This window comes from Apium graveolens, chromosome 3 (assembly GCF_009905375.1).
Source record: "Apium graveolens cultivar Ventura chromosome 3, ASM990537v1, whole genome shotgun sequence".
NCBI classification, from domain to species: Eukaryota; Viridiplantae; Streptophyta; class Magnoliopsida; order Apiales; family Apiaceae; genus Apium; species Apium graveolens.
Window position 1 is genome coordinate 297,619,020 of NC_133649.1, and position 19,347 is coordinate 297,638,366.

A 19,347-nucleotide genomic window follows, 5' to 3' on the forward strand; every position below is an offset into this window, starting at 1 on the left:
TTAATTCAAATATTAATTTATTAATTAATTTAATTAGTTATTAATTAATTTTAATTGATTATTTAATTATTTATTTTTGATTTAAAAATTCCAAAAAATAATTTCGAGCTTTAAAATATTATTTTAAATTATTTTTCAGGCTCGATAATTCTTATAAAATTATTTTCGGATGTTCGAGCCCTATTATTTAATTATTAAATGATTCGGAGACCCGTTTTAATTCCGAAAAATATTCAAAAATTTATATTAAATAAACCGTTCGTCCGTTTAATACAAAACGAACGCCTCTTGACTCAGAAAAATATTCTGATTTCAATAAAGGTACTTTTGAGACCTAATTTCTTTTGTAGTGAAGGACTGTTTGACTTTTATATTATTCTGAGTCAATTTTGATCGAAAAATCATATTTTTGACCCGATTTCAGTTTTAAACATACCAAGTCAAACCTTTTGATGAACTGAGTCATATGTGATATGAATTATGTGATACGTGAGTAATGTGCTTATGTGCTATGCGAATTATGTGTGTATGTGGATCAAGAGTCCTGTGTTTGTCTGTTTTAATTATATGTGGGCTATCGTATGGGTAGACGATAGGCTTTTGACGCGTAGTTCGTCGAGTGATTATCGATTAGACGATTAAAGTTGTATATTTTAATTATAGATGCGGATCTCTCGAGTTGATTGGGACAAGACGTTGGATAAAGAATAAGATGGAATGGTATTGGGTATCTGGCTTCTAGCAATCGCAGGAGCAACATATCAGTAAAGTGTTGAAAATAAAGACGGTGATATTTTGAGGCAGAATGTCAGAATAGATGCGGTTTTGCGAGTGTGACTAACTGCTAAAAACCCAAAGGAAAGTACCCCTGACTTCACTTATCGTTCAAGTGACGTTTATTTCGAATTATATTTTACAAGTATTCTTATCATCACTTATTGTTCAAGTGATATTTATTTTGAATCTTATCATGCAAGTATTGCTTTCTCTATTCTCAGTTTAGAATCGATAAATGTTTTACATATCGCTGAATTAAATAATTCTTTTTATGCAAATGCTCATCTGCTATTCTATATTCAGAATAGGCACGTGTTTTTAGTTATCCAATTATCGGATTTATAAATGTTCTGGGATTTTGAGAAAAGTGATTTGGTTGCGAATATTCCTACCCAAGAATTGGGGGAATAAAATTATTTCGGGTGTCGAGTATTACGACCCCTTTTCAATAAAATATTTTAAGATTGGATGGTTACTGGTTGAGTAAGAGGCCGAGGCACCGGTCCAGCGTGAGCTATTATACGGAAGTGTAATATCTTACAAGACTTGTTATGCCTTTTCTGGCGCCCTATAGGTGCCGTATGTCTTCGGGATACGGGTAGTACCTATATTTACGGTATGGCTGTGGGATACCGGTGTTGTTTCATGACTGATCATCAGGAACAGCATAGTGCATAATTGGTTCCAATTGAAATTATTATATTGCTTTTGATAATCTTATAAGGAATGATTTATCAACTGTTTTGGTTTTGAAGAAAGGTGGAATACAGTTTTAATTCGGTTGTTGATTGATATTGATATTTAATTTGTTGTTAAATATCAAAGGTGGTATTAATGCAGATGATTGATGTTGACTTCCCTATTTTAGCGCAGGTAGGTTGTGAGCATCAAAGTTCGTATTAATATCTAATTTGATATGATAGCAAAATAAATATTAATTCAAGAGTTGAGTTTTGAATAAAATTTGTGATTTAATCCATAATTATTGTTTCATATTATTGTGGTTTATGATATTTCCGTAAACACTTCTTTACGAGTTTTATTCTCGTCAAGATTCAAAGTATTGCTGAAGCATTTCGCTAAAAAATATCAAAATGGTTTGAATACAATTAAGGAATAAATTATGGGATTCCTCAACTAAATTTTTATGATTCAGCAATTATGATTTTAAATGTTCTGCTCTAATGCAGATGTCGGTTTTATATCAAAAGACCTTATATATGTCATAATGATCTTGCTGAGCATTTCTTCCGCTCATACTTGCTTGTTTTCAAATTTAACCTCCAGCGAGGAATAACTTGCGCTGTTTAGCTGCGTAATTCGAGGAAGCAAAGAAGAAGCTTTTGAAAGGTGGTTAGTCCAGGGTTTGCAGACTAGTGTAAGTTTTATTGTATAAAGTTGGTTATATTATATTATAATTGTGTGTTGTATTTGGGCCTAATATACTTCTTTTCGAAGTTATACTAGCGGGTTAGGTTTTAAGGTTGAGAATTATTGAAAAGAGTTTTAAAAGAAAGTGAAAATTTTATTTATGGAAATTGGATATCTTGTTTCTAGAACTGTAACCTTAAAAGATCTTGGATTAGTTTGGGGTCATTTGTGCTAAATATCTTCCGCTGACATTTAATTTTGATTAAACAGGTTATTTTTTATTGAGGTTTCATAGTGATGACCAAATCCTCTGACCCCGGATTTGGGGGCGTTACAATGGTGAAATGACATTTTGGGTCATTATTTTCAGAAGTGACATTTTGGACCATTTTATACCCAAAAGTGACATTTTGGTCCATTTCTCCAAGATCTATCATAATACTAGGCCTCACTTCAATCAAACAGCCTGTAGAACTTTTTATGAACCGAGTTTCGAACTTAAAATTAAAGCCTCGACCGGGTTCGAGCCGAGTCGGTCAGTGTTCGACTTAACTCGACTCGATTACACTCCTAACCAACACTTTACTCATCTATCTCCTAAATCCATCTACTGCCAAAGCCTGCAATATCGTCGGGTTCTCTACTCTCAACATTGCATTCTCATTCTAGTTGATATTGGTCGAACAAAGGTGTATCGACCTTACACTACTTAATTATGCACAAACGTATTCCATTGCACATGCTTACACAAATCACCTGCCTTTTATGTATCCAATTAACACTACGGACACGTATCCATTTGACACTACTCCGATATAAATGTATTAATTGGCGATTTGATACAAATATGATGACTGGTGCCATATACGATGCATGATGTTGCATAACAAAATGAGCTGATGGTTGGTGTATTATTGTAATACGTTTCAAGATACAATACACTAGCTAGACTTGTGAAAAACATCGGCACATCCATATTGTCACTGATCTCTGAAAGGCTTATCTAGCTGTAAGCGTATCTGATATTGCAAAAGTATAATATACGCTCATGGCTAAGGTGTAACATCTCACATCGATAATAATAAGAGTGTTTAGATTCTTTATAGATATAAGTCAACAATTAAAGTATACCAAATCGCAAGCTTTTTCAAATTGACCCGTGGTGAGTGGTTGAGTCCGGTATACATTCAATTGTGGGCTTCGATATTATAAATGGTATTATAGCTCTATCAGGTCGGAAGTGCAGAGTTAGTACCTGGGTTCTGTATATGTGTTAGTGGGCTCGACGAGGACATCGACTTCATAAGAGGGGGTGTTTGTAACATCCCATATCGATAAAAATATGAGTGTTTGGGGCTTTTATAGATACAAGTCAATAACTAATGTATACCAATTCGCTAGCTTTTTTGGATTGACTTGTGGTACGTTGTTGGCTTCGGTATGCATTCGGTTGTGGGCTTGGATGTTATATAAGGCATATCGGTTGGGCATTTAGAGCGTGAGCTACGCCTGTTGGTATTTTTGGAACTTCCAACCCATTAATGAGTAGTTTGAGCTTTCACCCTTCACGTTTTGAGGCTGAAAATAATAATTGATATTGAGTTTTCAACAGTAAAACACTAATTTAAAATTGTGTTTTCAGTCAACTTCATTAAAATTTTAGATTTTATATTTGGATTTTATAAATCATAAATTTAACCTGTCAAAAAACTAAAATTTTAGTTTGTATTTTTAAAATTTACGCGTGAATTCTAATTCAAAAAATTTTAATATTCTAAGATTCAACGATTCTCTATTTCAATTATAGTAATATTTTAAAAAATGAATAAAAATCACATCGATTTAGGGTGCCTAAATCCTAATTTAAGTGTATACCCTAATTCAACAATTTTTAATATTTTGAGGTTCAATACTTATTCATTTGAGGTTTAAAAATATTTAAAAAGATAATAAAAGGCATATCAATTTAGGGTTTATCAAGACTAACTCCTAATTTAAGGGTAGACATGAATTCAACAAATTTAATATTGTTAGGTAATGAATACAACATATAGGGGGTGAATGTGTTTTGGATAATTTTAAGCTTTTTGAACTGTAATGGATGTGGTGAACAAAGTAATCTAACTTGTAGAGATAATATGTATTAACAGAAATAATAAAACATGCACATGAACACACTATCTTCAAAACTCACTTAATTTTATATTAAAATCAAGTATGTCTTGCTACAAAATTTTGGGTTCTTTGTTGATAAAGAACTCAGCTTCTTTCTTGAGAGAGTTACAAGATTTTTAGATCTATTTGTTACAACTAAAACAAAGCATCCAGTGTTTACTTTATAGAATAGTAAACACAGGTTTTACAGAGCATGCAATAGCATGTACTAAACCCTACTTTAAGTTAACTAAAACTTTCTATTTCTGGCTTATTGTATCTTTGCAAATCGTGCATGTATGTGACTTTGCTTTGCAAGTTAATTTTGGCCTTTGATCTTGTACTCTTCAAGCTATTTTTTGTAGACTTTTCAAATCAGTGATTGATTTGTTTGTTGATTGATAATCTTGGATATTTAACTCGTCTGCATCTTGTACTTTGAGTTTCAAATCGAGATCTCCAGTTTGTTATATAGAGAACTTGACATCTCGGTAAGTATAATGGCCGAGATCTCTTATTACTCTATAGTTGTTTTGACTTATCGAAGTCTCTGAGTTCTCTATAAGAGGATTTGGTTTGTCGAGATCTCTGAATTTCTGCATGTAGAAAAGACTTGTCGATATCTCTGAGATCTCTATAGGCATATTGACTTATCGCTATCTCTGAGATCCCTAATGAGAATTTAACCTACCGACATCTCCAATCTTCATATCTTCAATTTGACTTGTCGATATCTCTGAGTTCTCTATTGCAGAAATGACTTGTCGATATTGTAACACCCCTAATCCTACATCGAGGAGATTTGGGACTTCTGTTTAGTTTATAAGACAATGTACTACTACTACTTGCACCAACAAATCATGATCTTTTGGGGGCCTGTGGTGGGCTTGTCGTAACCAAGTTGGCTGCACTCGGGGTAGTATGCTTCATCTTATTTAGGACTCGTAATCGGGACTTGACCCGGTTTTTGAAAAAGGCTCGGGATTTGACCTGGGTTGTCACATATGGTATCAGAGCCGACTCTCGAAATCTTGATGCGTCAAGTTGCCGGAGGTGGGGACACGAAGGCTGGTGGTATTATCCCACAGTGGCAAGAGGTCCGGAGGTGGGGACACGAAGCCAGCCGGTATTATCCCATAATGGCTAGAGAGGAACGATTCGGACCTATGGGCTGTTTGTTCGGGCCTGACGAGGACGTCAGGAGTTTAAGTGGGGGAGTTGTAACACCCTAATCCCACATCGAGGAGATTTGGGACTTCTGTTTAGTTTATAAGACAAAGTACTACTACTACTTGCACCAACAAATCATGATCTTTTGGGGGCCTGTGGTGGGCTTGTTGTAACCCAAGTTGGCTGCACTCGGGGTAGTATGCTTCATCTTATTTAGGACTCGTAATCGGGACTTGACCCGGTTTTCGAAAAAGGCTCGGGATTTGACCCGGGTTGTCACGGATATCTCCAATTTCCATATGTTCATTTGACTTGTCGATATCTCTGAGACTTCTTGTTATTCCTAGTGGACTAACAATGAGATTTACAGAAGGGGGGTTGAATGTAAATCTCAAAACTTTTTCAAGTTTTGAGTAGTTTATGAAAGTTGTGTGTTCAAGAAGAACAAGTGTGTGAATTGCTTTAAGCTAATGCAGACAGATATATATTCAAGCACAAATGTAAAGAACACAACAGACTTTAAAAACTTTTCTGGTGGATTTGTTGTTCCACCAGAGATGGTATATTAGAAAATCTGTGATTAAACAATGTTGATCACAGCTGCATCCTAGTACAAACTAGATGAATTTTCTCTCAATGTTTTTCTAAACAGCTCTGGAAAATCTCTCTCTAATTACTAGCTTCTACTTGGTTTATATATTACCAAGTGTACAAGTGAAGAACAATATAAAATACAGTAATAAAATAAGATCTTCACTTGCTTCTTTTCCTGTTCACTCCAGTACTTTGTTGACTATTGCATCTTTGTACCAGAGAAGAACGGCTGCTTTTTCTGTTGTTCCTGAAATTCGGCTACCACATCTCAGTTGTCTCTATCAACCCATGTGCCTCTGTCTGTAGGTACAACTACCTCTTATCAACGGCTAATCATCAGAACATCCGTTGAAACTTTCATCCGTTGATGCACTCATCCGTTGAAGGATGTTATCCGTTGAAGCTTTCATCCGTTGAAGCTTTAGAGACATCCGTTGAAGCTTAGCTTCTCATCCGTTGAAGGTCTTTAAGTCATCCGTTGATACCACTTCACTTATACAAAATTACAAGGCATGAAGTATTTACAATTGGCCTTCCTATCTGCATATCATCTAGTAGTCAACATGACTCATAGTTTCTCTCAACTTTCAAGAATTACATTTTAAATACAGAGACTGAAATATGCTACAACACTAGACTTATTTCTAAGTAAAGCTACACCATCAACGGATAGCCAAAGTGGTCTTATCCGTTGAGGCTACAGACACTAAATTTCTACTTAAGTATTTTGTTAAACATATCATCAAACTAATGCACATACATTCCTAACAATCTCCCCCTATTTATGTCTATAAGAATTATAGGCATAAATTCAGGGTTAACTTGATGATAACAAAACACTTAACAGATATATGAATTGAAACTAAGTAGAAATTTAAAGATGCTGCAAAAGTGTATGTACTAGGAGATAATTAAAGATTTACAGTGTTTCCAAGGACACTCCTTTAGTCTGAGCAAATCATCCTTTTCTTCTTTGTTCCCTGGTTTTCTTTCCTAGCCTTTTGTCATTTTCCTCAATTTGGAGTTGGAGTTGTCTGAAGAATTCAGCTTCATCTTCAACACTGACATCCAACTTAGATTGCATTTCTTTGAGAGTTTCATTGCTGGCAATCTTGAGTTGGTCTTCAAGTCTGAAAAATCTTCTGACTCCTTTATCATCTCTAAATTCCATCAACCAATGAGGTGATTTGTGAATTTTCATTTCCCTTTCTTGAATGAGTAAAGTCCTGGGTAAAGAATTGGGCTCCCTCCAAGTTTTCCTTATATTGGCTATCTTGTTGAGAATTTCAGTCTTGGCAGTTCTGGTAAAGCCAGAATCCTTTTGTATAGCTGAATAGACTCTAATCAAGGTAGAGTAGCCTTCATCCAGAATCCTGTGGAGAGGCCATGTTCTTTCTCCAGCTCCTTTATATCTGAATACTGTCTGAAATTTCTTTTATGTCACAGATGTGAACATAATCATCTTTAGAAATGGGTGACTTAGGCTTAGGTTTTTGTTTTTGAGTGAATTTCTTAGAGGTTATGGGAGGTGTAGATTTTGGTTTTCTTTTCTGTTTCTTTGGTAGTGGAAGAGTGGTTAGAAAGGTAGGCAATTTGATAGTGTCCCAATCAATAGGTTCCTCTTTTGGAATGATTGGTTCACCATGGATGTTTATTATGGGATCAGCAACAAGGGGTTCAGGTATGGAAGTTAGTGGTTTAGATATAGATTTGGTTACTTCAGTGTTATCTCCACTCCTTCTATGTGCCTTGACCTTTCTTCTGTTTCCCTTCTGCCATTCCTCTCTTTCTTCCACACTCTCACCAAATATACTCCCTAAAACCTCATCTAGGTTTGTAGTCTTGTCTTCACCCCTGACTTCAATTTCTTTTTCAACTAGACTTGACTTTAGCTGTTGTTCAAGCTTTGCTTGTGCTCTTTTGTCAGCCTTTAATTGCTTGGCTTCTTCCTTCTTGGCTATTGAGAATTTGGGATGTCCTTGCATCACACATATGCTCTTTCCCTCTCTAATGATAATAGCTCTATTTCTCCTTACAGCCTCATCCATGGACTTTTTGAGATAGGCAATACTCCTGCCTAAAATCTTGTTCTCATCATCTTTTGGAGAAGGAAAGTCCACTTCTTTTAAAGGATTCTTTGTTGAGTCCTTATTGGATCTTTCATTGGGCTTGAGAATTATAGCTTGTAGCCCTTTGGAAGAAGCTTCTCCATCCTTATGACTCCCTACTGGCATGAGCTCCATGTTGATTGGTTCAATTTTTGTGCTGTATTTCACAGATGTTGATTTGTCTTGTGTAGAACCAAACAACAGTTGCAACCTTTCATCAATTCTCCTCCTTTGCTCTTTCACTTGAATTTCAGCTGCTGCTAGCTGAATCAAATCAATTCCATCAGGCTTGTCCTTGATTTGAATGATTGGAGAAGTAGTGATGGCAGGAACTAGCACTTTAGATATGTTGACTTTTGTAGATGGCTCTCCTTCCCCTTCCCTTTTACTCTCCCCCTTTTTGTTATCATCAAGGAGAGGGGTCAAGCCTTGTGCTTTTGCCAGCTGCATTAGGAGACTGGTTTGAGATTGTTGATTGTGAAGAATGGTGGCCACAGAATTTTCAATAACTTGAACTCTGTCTTCTAACTTGGCCAACCTTTTTTCAGTAACAGATTCTTTCTTCAATCTCAAAACCAAGTCCTGCAATGTACCATAGGGCATGACTGAATCCAATTTATCTGAAGTATAGGTTTTCAAGTCAGCAATATCCTTCCTTAGATCATCCATACCCAGATTCTGCTTCACTTGCTGCAGCTTCATGAGATGCAGTGAGTCCAGGTGAGCTTGAAGGATAGCCTTGATACTTGCATGTGAAGTATTCTGAATGGCCTGTTGAATAGTGTTGATTTGTTTGACTAAAGAGACATTGAATTCCACTGATCTGTACTCCTTAGTCAAGGCCCATTCAGGTAGATTTGGAATTGAACTAGGGCCTTCATCTCCCCCTAAGTTCATGCTTCCATCAAAAGAAATAGAGTCATCATCATCAGAATTTGCTCCAAATTCCTCAGATGGCTCACCAGCTGTAGAAGGCATTTTGTTAATGGCAGCTTTATCCCTTTGAAGAGATTCTGTTGTGTGCACTAGATTTAGTGACCTTTCTGCTTTCTCATTGCCCTGAGCAGCCAACAGTTGATAGGCTGTCACAGGATGAGTAAAAGTGTCAGCATCCAAGGAAATGTTATCAATTACAGCTTTGTAATGTTGCTGAAATTGTCTTTCCTTTTCAGCATCATCCACAATCATTGACTCATTAGCAATGGCTGGTTCCACCCTTGTATCTACTGTACCTGCTTTTCTCTCTTTTTCTCTATGTTCTTGCATCAGGGGCTCCCCCTGGCTCACACAACTCACTCCCTCACCTTCACCTACTAAGGTGGTACTCCACTCACTTACTTTTGCCATGCTGGAAGAAATAGCATGCATTTTTGAGCTCTCAATCTCTCCTTTTGCCTGGGAGCAACCCAGCCTCTCACTCAAATTGTCACTCCCTTCCCTCAATCCTAAGAGTGATTGCACAGTATTCATGTCTTCTACACTTGGGATTAATTCAGTTATTTGTGTAGAGACTGTCAACGGATGTGGAATATTCGTTGAAGGTGAAACTGATGTTATCAACGGATAACTGCTGTTAAGCTTATCCGTTGAAGAACAACCACTTGTCAACGGATGAGTGATATCCGTTGAAGAAGGAAAAGAAGTTGAAATTGAAAGTGATATAACTGTTGAATCTGTGTAGATTGATTTGAGATGTGGTGACACAGATCCTTCAATTATATCTGAAAGAATTTGCGGGTGATCCAACAAATCATCTAATAGATGATGATCACCTGTATTTGAGTGGGGCTTCTCCCTGAGTTATAAAGAGGGAGAATCAGGAATTGATGGGAATAACATATCCACATCCAGAGATGGTGATGAAGTGTTTGGTGATTGATGTGTGATTATTGTGAGAGAATGGGGCTGTGACTCCACATTTATTGGAGTCACATCAAACTGAGTTTGAGAAGGCATAGATACAAATGGATGTATCTGTGCAGTGTGTGCACCCTGTGTAGAAGATTGGGTTCTGGCCTTCTTTCTTCTAATAAAGGCTTTTGTTGGTGAGTGTTTGGCTTTAGTGTCCCTCCCTCGTTTGTTCTGTGTTCCTGGTTGGGAACTATTTTCAATAGTAACATCCTTTTGGGAGGATGCTACTAGGGATGTGCTAGATACCTTTTCAACCACCACAGCTTTTTGAGAAACTGTGGCTTGGCTAGCTTGGGAAGCACTCAACTTTCCTTCCTTATCCTGGGGGTTTCTTTGATGTTCACCCCTCCCCTCACCACTCACACCCTGTTCACTCACCTCAGGGTTAATAGTTGGTGTTACAACTGTTGTCTTTTGAGAAACAACAGAGGTGGATTTCTTTGTCTTGGATTTTGAAAGTTTAGTTTTGGTGACCTTGGTAGAAATCTGTTGGGGCATCACAGATTTCATGGCCACACTAGAAGATAAAGAAATAGAGGGGTTGGAAGAAGTAGGAGTTGTAGAAGCAATTACCTCACCTACCTGAGGTGCATTCATGATTGGTAAATATACCAATGGCACACTGCTGTTAAGATCCATTCTCTTCAAGTCTGCAAGAACTCTTTTCTCTTGTGCCCAGCACTTGAGTTTATTATTCTCATTGATTATGACTAAACCTTCAGCAACATGGTTAGCCAATAACATAAAGAATCTAGCATAATAGATGTTATTAGGTCTATTAGCTTTGTTACCTAATCTAGTACCTAATTCTAGCATCATATAGTTGCTAAAGTTAAAATACCTATCAGAAACAAGCATATAGAACATATTAACCAGAGATGAAGTTATGGCATCAAAATTACTAATTTTCCCAGAGAAAACCTTTATAAAGGCATCCCCAAGGAAACTCCACTCTTTCCTAAGGCCTTTTCTTCTAATACTCCCTAAATTAGCAGAGTTAAGAGAATAACCTATGGAATCTAACATGCTGGATACATCACTATCAGTGTGTGGTGTCATGGCATTGTTTTCAGGCAATTTAAAACATGCTTGTAAATCATCACAGTTAATACAGTGAGTTTTACCTTTGAGAGTGAAGGAGATAGTCATATCCATGGAGTTGAACTCAGCAGTTGTCCAAATCTCCTCAACTACTTCACAGAAAATTGTTGGGGCTTCCAGCATTGCATAGCTAAGTTTGCAGTTTTTGATGAAGTCCATCATTTTGTGATAGTCTGAGTGGGCTTCATTCTTCTCTACCAAAGCTATGAAATTGTTCTTTTCATAGATGAACCCAGATTGAGACATAATCTTCACGACTGGTGCCATTTTTGTGAGTAGAAATTGCAGAGAATAACTTGAAGTTTTTGCAGAGAGAAAATGGTAAATGCTTGAAATTTTAAGAAAGCGTAAAGTAAAAATGAACAATCAGAAGGACTTATATGCTCTCTCAAAAAAAATAAAAGAAAGATTTATCAATAAATATGCGTTAGTGAATTTCAGCCGTTTTTAAAAAAAAAACTGTAAGTTTTCTAAAAACTACCTTTAAAATCAATACATACAGATGTATGTATGAGTATCAACGGTTAAGAGAATAGAATCAACGGCTGTTAAACACCTGAATCGATTGATGTGACATTTCAACGGATAAGGCAAATTGTCATCCGTTGAAAGGTACTTCAGTTTTATCCGTTGACGGATAAAAAATTCCAGAAATGTATTTGTCTTTCAACGGATAATGATTATCCGTTGATAGAGCAATTTTGACTTTCAACGGATAGGGAACATCCGTTGATGGAATAAACTATGTTAAAAGTCAAATTTGTTCTTAGCAACTAATATATTTCAGGCTTCAATTCAAATTGCAATAAAGACATGAATTTTAAGAATAATTAAGCATACCTAGCTCACTTACCAATCTTGTGAATGTTGATTCATCAAGTGGCTTGGTAAATATGTCAGCAATTTGTTGTTCACTTGGAACAAAATGTAGTTCCACTGTACCATTCATGACATGCTCCTTAATGAAGTGGTACTTGATATCAATGTGCTTGGTCCTTGAGTGCTGCACAGGATTCTCTGTTATGGCTATGGCACTTGTGTTGTCACAAAAGATAGGAATTCTATCAACATGAAGTCCATAGTCAAGGAGTTGGTTCCTCATCCATAACACTTGAGAACAGCAACTTCCAGCAGCAATGTATTCAGCTTCAGCTGTAGAAGTAGAGACTGAATTTTGCTTTTTGCTAAACCATGATACAAGCTTGTTTCCCAGGAATTGGCAGGAGCCTGTTGTACTTTTCCTATCTATTCTGCAACCTGCATAGTCTGCATCTGAATAACCAATTAGATCAAAGCCAGATTCTCTAGGATACCAAATACCCAAATTTGGTGTACCCTTGAGATATCTGAAAATCCTTTTGATAGCTATTAAGTGAGACTCCCTAGGATCAGCTTGGAATCTAGCACATAGACATGTAGCAAACATTATATCTGGTCTGCTAGCAGTTAAATATAAAAGTGAACCAACCATGCCTCTATAACTTGTAATATCCACAGACCTTTCAGTCTTATTTAATTCAAGTTTGGTGGCAGTGGCCATGGGAGTTTTTGCAGATGAACATTCCATTAAGTCAAACTTCTTTAAAAGATCATAAATATATTTAGTTTGACTAATGAAAATTCCATCACTAACTTGTTTAACTTGTAAACCAAGAAAATAGGTTAGTTCTCCCATTAGGCTCATTTCATAATTACTTTGCATTAGCTTAGCAAACTTTTTGCAAAGTTTGTCATCTTTAGAACCAAATATTATGTCATCTACATAAATTTGAACAAGTATACTAGAGCCATTAACATCCCTAAAGAAGAGAGTTTTATCAACAGTACCTCTAGTGAAGTGATTCTCCAAAAGAAATTTTGATAAGGTCTCATACCAGGCTCTAGGTGCTTGCTTCAGTCCATAGAGTGCTTTCAACAGATAATACACATAGTCTGGAAAATTTGGATCTTCAAATCCTGGAGGTTGACTTACATAGACTTCCTCCTCTAATTTCCCATTTAGAAATGCACTCTTGACATCCATTTGATAGACTTTGAAATTGGCATGGGCTGCATGGGCTAGAAATATTCTGATGGCTTCAAGTCTTGCAACAGGAGCATATGTTTCATCAAAATCTATTCCCTCTTGCTGAGAATAGCCTTTAGCAACCAGTCTGGCTTTATTCCTTATGATAATGCCATTTTCATCCATCTTGTTTCTGAATACCCACTTTGTGTCAATAGGACTCTTGTTCTTTGGTTTGGGTACCAGCTTCCATACTTGGTTTCTCTCAAATTGGTTCAGCTCTTCCTGCATAGCTAATATCCAATCTGGATCCAATAGAGCTTCTTCCACTTTCTTAGGTTCCTCCTGAGACAGAAAACCACTATACAAACATTCATCTTGAGTGGCTTTTCTTGTTTGCACTTTAGATGATGCATCACCAATGATCAGTTCAAAGGGATGATTCTTGGTCCATTTCCTTTGTGGTGGAAGATGTGCTCTAGATGAGGTGGCCTCAGTATTGTCATGATGTGAGACAGAGTGTTGACTAGTTGAAACTCCCCCTGAGTTGTTGGTCCTTTGCAGGGAACTTGGAGTTCTATCAACTGATGATGTAAATCGATTATCCGTTGATGAACCATGATCAACGGATGCTTCATTTTGTACTTCAACGGATGATGCACTATGTCTTTCAACGGATACTGCATTGCCTCTATCAACGGATGCAGTATTTTGTGCATTATCTAAGGGCAAGTTTTGAATCCCTTTTGAAGTGTCATCTCCATCAGTCTCCTCTTCACTATCATCACAATATATCTCAATGTTGTCAAATTTGAGTCTCTCATTATATCCCTCATCTGTTAGTCCATCAATCTTTTTATCATCAAACACAACATGCACAGATTCCATAACAATGTTGGTTCTTAGATTGTAGACCCTATAAGATTTTCCAGCTGAGTAACCAACAAATATTCCTTCATCAGCCTTTGCATCAAACTTCCCTTTATGGTCAGATTGATTCCTCAGTATAAAGCATTTACATCCAAAGACATGAAGAAAGTTTAGAGTTGGTTTTCTCCTCTTGAATAACTGATAAGGAGTCATGCCTTTAGCTTGATTGATCAAAGAAATATTCTGAGTGAAGCAGGCACAATTAACAGCTTCAGCCCAGAAATATGTTGGTAACTTTGATTCTTCAAGCATTGTTCTTGCAGCTTCAATTAAAGATCTGTTCTTTCTTTCAACAACCCCATTTTGCTGAGGTGTTCTTGGAGCTGAGAACTCATGCATTATTCCATTTTCTTCACAGAACAGCCTTAATGTCAAATTCTTGAACTCAGTTCCATTGTCACTCCTGATATTTCTAACCTTCAAGTCAGGATGATTGTTGACTTGCCTGATGTGATTGATAATGATTTCACTTGCTTCATCCTTTGATCCAAGAAAATAGACCCATGAGAACTTTGAGAAATCATCTACAATCACTAAGCAATATCTTTTTCTTGCAATAGACAATACATTGACTGGTCCAAACAAATCCATATGTAGCAGCTGTAATGGTTCATCAATTGTTGTTTCAAGCTTCTTTTTGAATGATGATTTCCTTTGTTTGCCTTTCTGACAAGCATCACACAAACCATCCCTTGAGAATTCAACTAGAGGGATTCCTCTAACTAAGTCCTTTTTGACTAGATCATTCATTGTCTTGAAATTCAAGTGGGATAGCTTCTTGTGCCATAGCCAACTTTCAACTGAGCTTGCTTTGCTGAAGAGACAAGTAATGGATTCTGCATCTGTAGAGTTGAAGTCAGCTATGTACACATTTCCTCTTCTAACTCCAGTTAGAACCACTTTGTTGTCTTTCTTACTAGTGACAACACAGGCTTCAGAATTGAAGGAAACTGTATTCCCTCTATCACATAGTTGACTGATGCTCAGTAAATTGTGCTTGAGACCATCAACTAATGCAACTTCATTAATGATGACATTCCTTGTTGAAATCAAGCCATATCCCATAGTAAACCCTTTGCTGTCATCTCCAAAGGTTATGCTAGGGCCAGCTCTCTCCTTGAACTCTGTGAGCAGGGAGAAATCTCCTGTCATGTGTCTTGAACAACCACTGTCCAAGTACCATAGATTTCTTTCATTTCCCTGCACACCACAAAATCAATCAATTTGATTTTGGTACCCAAGTTTCCTTGGGTCCATTCTTGTTAGCCTTTCTCCTAGACTTCATTCCTCCTGCATCTTTAGACTTAGGTGAGTTTGAGTCAACCTTGGTCTTAGATGTAGTTGGTTGAGGTGTAGGGTTAGTCACAGAATCATTTAGCACATTTGTAAAATTATTAGGCATTGATTGTGCAAACATGTTATTCCATATGGGCATATTGTATGGCATTTGAGGCATACTACATGCAGCAAGATAAGGATTGTTAAAATATGGCATGTTTACAAAATGTGCATAAGGATTTTGTTGAGACATAACAGGCATAGCATGCAGAGGTGATGCAGACATATTAGGCATAGAAGAGGGTACAGTTATGGGAGTCTTCTTAATGGATTTACAATTAGCAGATAGATGATTAACACTACTACAATGCACACAGCTTTTTCTAGGAGCATACCTATCAGGTGTGTAATTGTTGTGTTTATTAATTCCTACCTTCCCATTTCTGTTGGATTTTCTTATAGATTCCTTTTTATCCTCAACCATCTTGAGCCTATTATTTAACTGTTCTAAGGTCATGTGCCCTACATTCACCTTACTGACATCTTTGGATGTGCTTGCTTCTTCTTTGACAAAGTTCTTTGAAGTTGAACCAAACTTTTTGTTGAGTTTCTTTAGATTCTCTCTTTTAGAAACATCTGCCTGTTTTAATTGAGGAACCTTCAACGGATGCTCCTTTTCTTCCTTCAACGGATAACTTTCATCATCCGTTGATTCCACATCCGTTGACAGTCCATCAATTAATTCTAGTTTCTTTTTATTTTTATTCCAGGCAGTTTCACAGAATGATTCAATTCCTTGGACCTTAGCAATTTGAGCACTTACATCCCTAGATGTCTTCCAGGCTTTAATCACCTCTTGCTCTTTCTCTAATTGATTGGAAAGTATTTCTACTTTCTTAACAGATTCAGCTAGTTCATTTTCAACAGATATACAATGCAACTTAGTTTTCTCTAGGTCAATCATCTTATCTTCTAACAAAGCATTTCTATTACTTAAAAACAGATTGTTCTCTTTAATCCTACTATTTTCTTTAGCAAGAGATTTAAGAGATACACGCAAATGATACAATTCAGTAGACATTTCATTAAAGGCATCATTGCACTCTTCTTTAGTAAGCTGTGTTAAGTCAATAGTGATTACCTGATTGCTTGATGAACTAACTTCATTTTCTTCAGAATCAGCCATGAGAGCAAGGTTGACATACTCCACATCTTCATCCTCTTCATCTCCATTAGCTGCCCAGTCCTTTTCTTGAGTAATGAAAGCCCTCTCCTTTTGCTTGAGCAGATCAAAATATTTCTTTTTGTAATCTACTTGTTCAAATTTCTTCTTTTCATAAGTTGGCTTTCTGCACTCACCTGCAAAGTGTCCACTTATACCACAATTGAAACATTTGAACTTGGATTTGTCCACAGTGTTTTTGTGAGGTTTAGTGGCTCTAGTGTTTTTCTTGAATTTCATCTTTGCAAATCTTCTGGACAGAAATGCAAGATGCTCATCAATACCATCTGAGTCATCTTGGCTGGAGTTGTCTTCATTTTCAGCAACTTGCTCTTTCCCCTTGCTTGATTCCTGACTTCTTATACCATCTTTGGAGTTTGATGTAGATCTCACAGTTTCTTGTCTGCATTTCCTCTCATCTTCAGCTACCAATGCAACTGAACTTCCTTTCTTTCTCCCCTTCTCCAATACCTCATCCTGTTCCAGCTCTAGTTCATAAGTCTTCAAGATTCCATACAATCTTTCAAGAGTGAAGTCCTTATAATCTTGAGAGTTTCTTAAGGAGACAGTCATGGGTTTCCATTCCTTTGGCAAGGATCTTAAAAATTTAAGATTTGAATCCTTCACCTGGTACACTCTTCCATACAGCTTCAGTCCATTCAACAGCTTTTGGAACCTATTGAATGTTTCATTTAAAGATTCATTTTCTTCAAAATGAAAGTATTCATACTGTTGAATGAGAAGCTGCATTTTGTTTTCTTTCACTTGTTCTGTACCTTCACACAGTAGTTGAACTGTGTCCCAAACCTCTTTGGCAGTTGTGCAATTTATCACATTATCAAACATATCCATGTTAAGACCATTAAACAAAATGTTCATAGCCTTCTTATCCTTGTGGACTTCTTCTGTGTCTTCCATTGTCCATTCTGCTCTAGGTTTTGGAATGGATTGACCAACAGCAACTATGGCTGTAGCAACTGTGGCTACTTTGTGGGGAATGTGAGGACCATTCTCAATGCAGTTTACATAACCTTCATCTTGGGAGAGTAGATGAAGGTGCATTTTCACCTTCCAATGGTGATAATTGTCTTTGTCAAGAACTGGGATCTTTACTCCAATATCCTTCTTACTCATCTTTGTTAGATTCCAAGATCTTTAAACTCTTTGTATGTCAAGAGCCTGCTCTGATACCAATTGTTATTCCTAGTGGACTAACAATGAGATTTACAGAAGGGGGGTTGAATGTAAATCTCAAAACTTTTTCAAGTTTTGAGTAGTTTATGAAAGTTGTGTGTTCAAGAAGAACAAGTGTGTGAATTGCTTTAAGCTAATGCAGACAGATATATATTCAAGCACAAATGTAAAGAACACAACAGACTTTAAAAACTTTTCTGGTGGATTTGTTGTTCCACCAGAGATGGTATATTAGAAAATCTGTGATTAAACAATGTTGATCACAGCTGCATCCTAGTACAAACTAGATGAATTTTCTCTCAATGTTTTTCTAAACAGCTCTGGAAAATCTCTCTCTAATTACTAGCTTCTACTTGGTTTATATATTACCAAGTGTACAAGTGAAGAACAATATAAAATACAGTAATAAAATAAGATCTTCACTTGCTTCTTTTCCTGTTCACTCCAGTACTTTGTTGACTATTGCATCTTTGTACCAGAGAAGAACGGCTGCTTTTTCTGTTGTTCCTGAAATTCGGCTACCACATCTCAGTTGTCTCTATCAACCCATGTGCCTCTGTCTGTAGGTACAACTACCTCTTATCAACGGCTAATCATCAGAACATCCGTTGAAACTTTCATCCGTTGATGCACTCATCCGTTGAAGGATGTTATCCGTTGAAGCTTTCATCCGTTGAAGCTTTAGAGACATCCGTTGAAGCTTAGCTTCTCATCCGTTGAAGGTCTTTAAGTCATCCGTTGATACCACTTCACTTATACAAAATTACAAGGCATGAAGTATTTACAATTGGCCTTCCTATCTGCATATCATCTAGTAGTCAACATGACTCATAGTTTCTCTCAACTTTCAAGAATTACATTTTAAATACAGAGACTGAAATATGCTACAACACTAGACTTATTTCTAAGTAAAGCTACACCATCAACGGATAGCCAAAGTGGTCTTATCCGTTGAGGCTACAGACACTAAATTTCTACTTAAGTATTTTGTTAAACATATCATCAAACTAATGCACATACATTCCTAACACTTCTCTATAAGCTATTTTTGACTTGTCGATAAATCATTCTGAAGTTCTCGAATGACTTCTCGATAAGACTTAATCCGTGACTTGTAGATTTCTTGACTTAGAATATTTTTCTCAGGCATGATCTTCATGATCTTCTTTCGGAGTTTATTCTTAGGCTTGAGACTGTTTACAGAAAAATACTTCAGTCTAATATATTTACTTTTTTACAGACTTAAGTGATACAATACAAAGTGCAAACTTAGATTATCATACAACTTACTTAGGGCTGTCAATTTGACTTAGTCTTGTTATAGTACAGACATGTCTTGTACAACAAATATTTTAGTATTTAACAATTTCTCATTTCAGTTTTCGAAATATTTATAAAAATGAACAAAAATCACAACAATTTAGGGTTAAAGGAGCCTCAATTACAATTTAGGCTTGTGTCCTCATTGTAATAACCCCAATTTTTGGAAAATTTTTGAAACCCTTATGAATAGTGTTTTTACTGAATGAGAA